Source organism: Schistocerca gregaria, chromosome 8 (genome assembly GCF_023897955.1).
Source record: "Schistocerca gregaria isolate iqSchGreg1 chromosome 8, iqSchGreg1.2, whole genome shotgun sequence".
Classification (NCBI taxonomy): Eukaryota; Metazoa; Arthropoda; class Insecta; order Orthoptera; family Acrididae; genus Schistocerca; species Schistocerca gregaria.
Genome location: NC_064927.1, coordinates 284674527 through 284681108, shown reverse-complemented (window position 1 = coordinate 284681108; position 6582 = coordinate 284674527).

Genomic DNA, 6582 nt, shown 5'->3' with positions numbered 1-6582 from the left:
CAACTACGTTACATCGAAAGTATTCATGAGTCAAAACTTCCAAAACGGAACGTAAGAGACATAACATGTGGTACCTGTGTGGAACAAATGGGCGTTACGTATGGCCGGAGGACCCTTCGTTACACGTCGTTTCTTGAAAACGGACATTACACCACGACGCATACACAAATTTCAATACAGCGAACAGACACGTCAATGACCTGACAGACAGTTCATAAATTTGTGAAAAAAAAGTGTTAGGCAGCAGGGAGATTTAAACACAGATCTCGTCGTTCGTAGCCTAACGCCGTGCTCACATTGTAAGTAGGCTGTTTAGGTTTTTTTTATTGGTAACGCCACATAGCGCTCTGTATGAAAAATCACTGGCTGTGCTGTGTGCAGTCAGTGGCTGGTTGGCATTGTTGTAATACTCGCCATTGTAGTGTTGGGCAGCTGGATGTTAACAGCGCGTAGCGTTGCGCAGTTGGAGGTGAGCCGCCACCAGTGGTGGACGTGGGGAGAGAGAGATGGCAGAATTTTGAACTTTGTAAGAATTGGTGTCATGAGCTGATATATGTATTATGAATATTAACGTAAATACATTGTTTGTTTTCTATTAAAATCTTTCATTTGCTAACTGTGCCTATCAGTAGTTAGTGACTTCCGTAGTTTGAATCTTTTAGTTAGCTGGCAGTAGTGGCCTTCGCTGTATTGCAGTAGTTCGAGTAACGAAGATTTTTGGTGAGGTAAGTGATTTGTGAAAGGTATAGGTTAATGTTAGTCAGGGCCATTCTTTTGTAGGGATTATTGCAAGTCAGATTGCGTTGCGCTAAAAATACTGTGTGTCAGTTTAAGCACAGTCGTGTATAATTGTTTTAAGGGGACGTTTCAACATGACCACGACACATCATTCGTTAAGCCCGCTGGATATTGCACATATTAACTTGAGACGGATCACAGTTTGTATTTTGCTTCTTTTTCCCACAGTTCAGTACAACTCCTTCCTGTGTTCATGCTTGACCTGTGTTCAGTTTATGACGGGACTTCTAATGGGGCAACGTACCATTAAATCTGAGGGGGTTGCGATGTGGAGTTTCCGTTGTAAGAATTCTTATCAGCACAGTAAAAAGTCAGCAACGCATCTTGCCAACCGGCCAGAGTGACCGAGCTGTTCTAGGCGCTACATTCTGGAGCCGCGCAACCGCTACAGATTCGAATCCTGCCTCGGGCATGGATGTGTGTGTTGTCCTTAGGTTAGTTAGGTTTAAGTGGTTCTTGGTTCTAAGCGACTGATGACATCATGAGTAAAGTCCCATAGAGCTCAGAGCCATTTGACCATTTTTGAGCACCTTGTCAAAATGTATCCATCTTGCCAACTGTAGAATGTATTTATGTGTAACGTGAACGGTATATATATATATATATATATATATATATATATATATATATATATATATGTGTGTGTGTGTGTATATGTGTACCTGTTTCATGTCCTTGTCTGGGTTTAGTAGTTGTCGTTGTTTAGGCTCGTTTGGTGATTTCTCAGATACTTCCTCTTTGCTATGATATTTTTAGATATGATAGTGCTCCTGCGTTCGATGTAATTATTTGTTTTTATTTATTTCTTATTTCAGTTTTAATGTCTTGCTCCATATTCGTGGTCGATGGGTGTGTTGTTTTAAATATTCTGCACATGTCAAAGCTTAACATATAACATGGAAATGTCAGCTTCATAAGAAATGTGAGTCTCAGGAACTGTTTTCATGGCATAATTTTACTCAGTGTGTAACGTATAAGCATTCCGCAACGCGGAGAGCTTAACTTCGTGTCGTAACAATGAAGTGTGCGAACCGTGCCTCTCTGAGAGCAGCGGAAGTCGCTAGCCACTGTAGGGCGTTAGGAAATATGAATTCGTCAACATCTGCATACGCATCACATGCTTAGAAGAGTCCACGCGCGCTTCCCAGGACCCACTCGCCACACAGCACTCAAACGTGCGATTACTCGTGGGAGCCGTTTGTCACGTTCCCACCTTTTGTCAGGCAGTAAAAGCACCGTGTTCCTTCCATCTCTTAGCTCCCTTAGCTTTTTTTGTGAAAAGAAGATGAATGGAGTTGAAAGCACAGTTTTAGGAGTGAGTGGGACACATGACAGAATTACGAAAGTTGACGGAGTTTCGGTTCCGCGTTGTGAAGAATGTACCTGCCTGGATTTCAGAGAAACGGCGAAGCATGGAGGATAAAATAATAAATATACTGTTGTCGGAGAAAAATACTGTATTCAGTAAAAAAAGTAATATCTTAATGAAAGTGAACCGTCCGAAAACATACCTCTGAGGCACAGTTTTTCATCTACCTGAGACGTGAACTGCCGGAATTACACACAGGCCTGAGTGAGAAAGCGTTTGAAGAGATCATCTACCGAGCACCATTAAAATTAAGTATAGACAAAAGAATATACAATAAATAAAGAGTTTTTTTAATGTAGCAGATATAGATGAAATTAACAGGACAAGAAAGGAAAAGATGGAGAGCAGTATATAGTGCAGTCGGACGACTGATGACTGACAAAAACCACGACGTGAAAGTCTAGCCGTATCAAGAACTTCTACAGAGGTAATTTGAGTTACCCGTCGTTTCCATTATCGAACGTACCGTCTGAACGGCTTTTCTGGCACCTTAATCCTCACATTCAAATTACGCAATTTTTATTTCCATTCATTCTGGTGTAGCTATCACTTTCTCCATTTTACGAATTTACGAAGTAAGGCTGTCTGTCCCTTCTATTTACGAAGTAAGACTGTCCCTTCTGACTTGTTTGGTGACAGGTCTTTCAAAACCGGACCAGATTTGACTCTATTACTTAATTGTATATATCTTTCAAATAGACGCAGTACCAGAGAGTTATTCTAAATTTTCCAGGCTTTCCGTCTGTTCTTCCCATATATCGTGCCCTCGGCATTTAAGAGTGGAATTATTTTCCACTTTCGGTATGGACGCTCTTGCCTTGAAATTCTCCAAAAGTTCGTGTCTTCGTTGACGGCCGATTCTTCCTGACGACTATTTCCTTTTCGATCTCTTCGTATTCTCTTCCCACATATTTCTATTTAGCTCCCCTATATTTCCCCTTTATTTCGCGTGTAAGTGACATATATTGTTGCATTTCCTTCTTTACGTGCTGTTTCCATGTTTTGTCGATTAACTTATTTCCCGTGTTAGCCGCAATTTCTTGAATGTTACATTTCTCACACCTGCATTCGTCTGTTCAACTTCTTGATTCTACACTTTCTTATAAATGTGTACTCCTCCAAAACTAAGCAACATACTGTGGTATCGATTGTCGTAGTATCTACAGCCTCCGCGAACTTCGAACCCATAGTCATTCCTCAGTACCCAAATAAACCACTTCTTTGTACGTTGGTGCGTTGATTCTTCCTTGCGTTTCTCTTTAACTTGCAACCTTCTGTTCATCACCACTAAATTGTGATGTGGGTCTGTATCTGCTCTTGGATACGCGTTGGAATCAATATTTAGTTTCGGAATGTCCGTTTCGTCTTGATATAATCAGATTGTTGTTTTCTAAATACACATTCTTGACTTGTGATTTCTGGACATAGTACAAGCTGAGATGTATGCAGAGCTTGATTCCCGTTGCCGAGATCATATTCACCCACAGCTCTGCCTCTCCATTCTTCCACTACTTTTTTCCTTCATAATTATTGACTTTTTTCTCCTTTCGCATACTAAACTACTCAGTCATCTCCGAGTACTCTGTTTCGTCACCTTCCGCTTGTGAACGGAAAGGTGTGCGAAATCTCCGTCTATCCCTATTTATTGGGTTTCCATTGTGATGAGAATAATCCTGTTACTAAACTATTCACAATAACTCCCTATCTGTCCGACGTATAAATTCTAGCTCATCCTACGGCCTATATACTATTTTCTACACTGTTAACATTATCCTGTATTTGTCTGACACCGTACGATGTAGAGGCATAGCTCTGTAAACAGTCTACTGCAGCCCTGTGTAAGAATCTGAATTCCAGAGTTCGATACGAAACTAGTTTAAACAAATTTATTCAAAAAGTTCGGCTGCCCCACAAGTATTAAGTATAAGCGTCTATCATTTCACCATAAAAGTGTTTCCTGCCACCTATGATTCCTCCTCTCCTCTGCTGCAGTGCTTCTTGCGGTTGCAGCCTTCCATCCTCATGTCGTGTTCATAAGAGTCTGAACTCCGTAAAACTCATTTGCATTAACTGATCTTTCTCTTTACTTTGTTATTGTATTACGAATAATTTAAGATGTGGATACATTTTCGACTTGTTACATCTTACAGTAAACTTCTGACTTACTCTAGTTTTTCGGCGCGCGTTGGTAGCCGAGCGGTCTCAGGTGCCTTGCCATGGTTGACGCTGCTCCCCCCCCGTCGGAGATTCGAGTCCTCCCTCAGGCGTGTGTGTGTGTGTGTGTTGTCCTTAGCGTACGTTAGTTTAAGTTAGATTAAGTAGTGAGTAAGCTTATATACCGATGACCTCAGCAGTTTAGTACCATAGGAACTTACCACAAACTTCCAACTATTTTCTAGTTTTTCCTTACACCCTCTTGGTTTCTTCTCCGTGTACTCGAATTTCCCTCTCGATTTTATGACCGTGTATAGTGGTATGCCGACAAAAATACTGGACTCAGGTCAGTGGTACACATGTATATTACGAGGTCTGTTCAAAAAATTCCGAAACATTCGGTATTTCGCGCGAACGCTGGGTTGGAGTGAAATGCTGTTGGCATACCTGGACACACCTGTGTTTAATGTGTAATTTCCGGAAGTTTCATTGTTGTATGTCTATTAGATATCGTTCAGTATTGTATTGAGTAGAAAGTTGTGTCGCTCAGTTTGTTGATTTGGAGATGGCAGAGAAGCAATGCGTCTGCATTAAATTTTGCGTGAATCTAAAAAACAAAAACAAAAATACCGAGTTACAGTAAATGATGCAGGAAGCCTAGGGTGATGAGTGATTAAGCCGTACTCGGTATTACGAATGGTTCACACGGTTTAAAAATGTCCGGACAGAAATTAAAGAAGATCCTCGACGCTCAAGTCAGGAACATCAACGAAATTGTGCGTGTCAATCGAAGGCTGACTGCACGAGAAATTACAGTAGAATGTGACATTTCAACTGGACCATGTCCTGAAATCCTGACATAGCATCTAGGAATGCCGCCAGGTTTGTCGCATGGCTCATGAGCCAAATCCCGAAAGACCTTCGCCTCGCATTCTGTAAAGAGCATTTGGTTCACTCAAATGAGAACGAGATGATCCTAAAGAGAATCATAACTAGTCATGAGGAGTGTTTACGGTTATAAAATTAAGACCAAGGTTCAGTCTTCACAATGGGTCAAGAAAGGTTCTCCAAGGTCAAAGAACTGTCGTCAGCCTTCAGGGGATTTGAAACTGTCACCAATGAATGTAAGCTGGGGTGAGCTGTAACTATTTGGAACCTCTCCCATAGCTATAAAATCACTCCTACCAACCAGATTTCTTATCGCGAACGTCAAAACTTTTTAAGTGCAGTACTTTTATGATTCTTACTGTTTGAAGTATATTTTGCGGTTATTACTACAGAATAATGTGATTGAAGAAAACATGAAATATTTTAAATTTAGTAAAATTTTGTGTATAAATATTATCTATAGAGTTGTTTCTTTTGTTGTTATTTAAAATGGAGTATAAATTTGTTATCATGATTTGATAAATGATTTGTAGACAATTTTATACACGAGTCAATAAATAAGCGTAATGGAGAAACCTATAAGTATGAGGTCGCTGCTAAAGAGTCAGTAAATCAAACTTTTTTTTAAGATTTCCATCCGTAGAACTACGTTAGACTTCTGTTATTATGAGTCCATTTATTACAACGATCCAATAATTTGGACGAATAATGGATATAATCGTGATCTAGGGGTGCCAGCACAGTACCTCAGCGTGTGTGGTCAGAGGGCTGGTTGCCCTCCACAATAAAAAAAAATCGAGTAAAGGAATCAACGATCAGCTTGAACCGGTGGCATGTGATATCGGTCCAAACCAAACTCAGCGAACAATACCAAACAAAGTGATCAAAAAAGGAAAAAAGGGTAGTCTCTTTGCAGAGTAAGGAAAAGCATCCTCGGTGCTGGGTTCGTAACTCGCCACTGCTGAACTTTTGAATAGAAATCTTCAGCAATGGCGGCTGAAACCTCCAGCGTAAGAAGTTGCCCTCTATCTGTCAATGGCCTTGTAAACGAGGGCGGGGGATCTGACAGACGTTCTTACACTTCCGGTGTGAAACTACCTCTAAAAGTCAGAAGAATCGCCAACGATCAATGGCATGAGGAAGCAGTAGCCAATGAAAAACTCGGCATTGTATTCACAGGACATGAGGTTTGTAACAGGAAAAGTGTCATGAAGATACCTCTGTTGGCATAAATTCAGGATTAATGCCACATTCGGATCTCCAGGAGCGGGCTGTCAGGGTGGAGGTTAACATGGAAAAAAGAGTGGATAACCAAAGCAAAGGTACAGGCCTAGGAATCGGTACGTTGGATGTCAGAAGTTAGGAAATCTGAG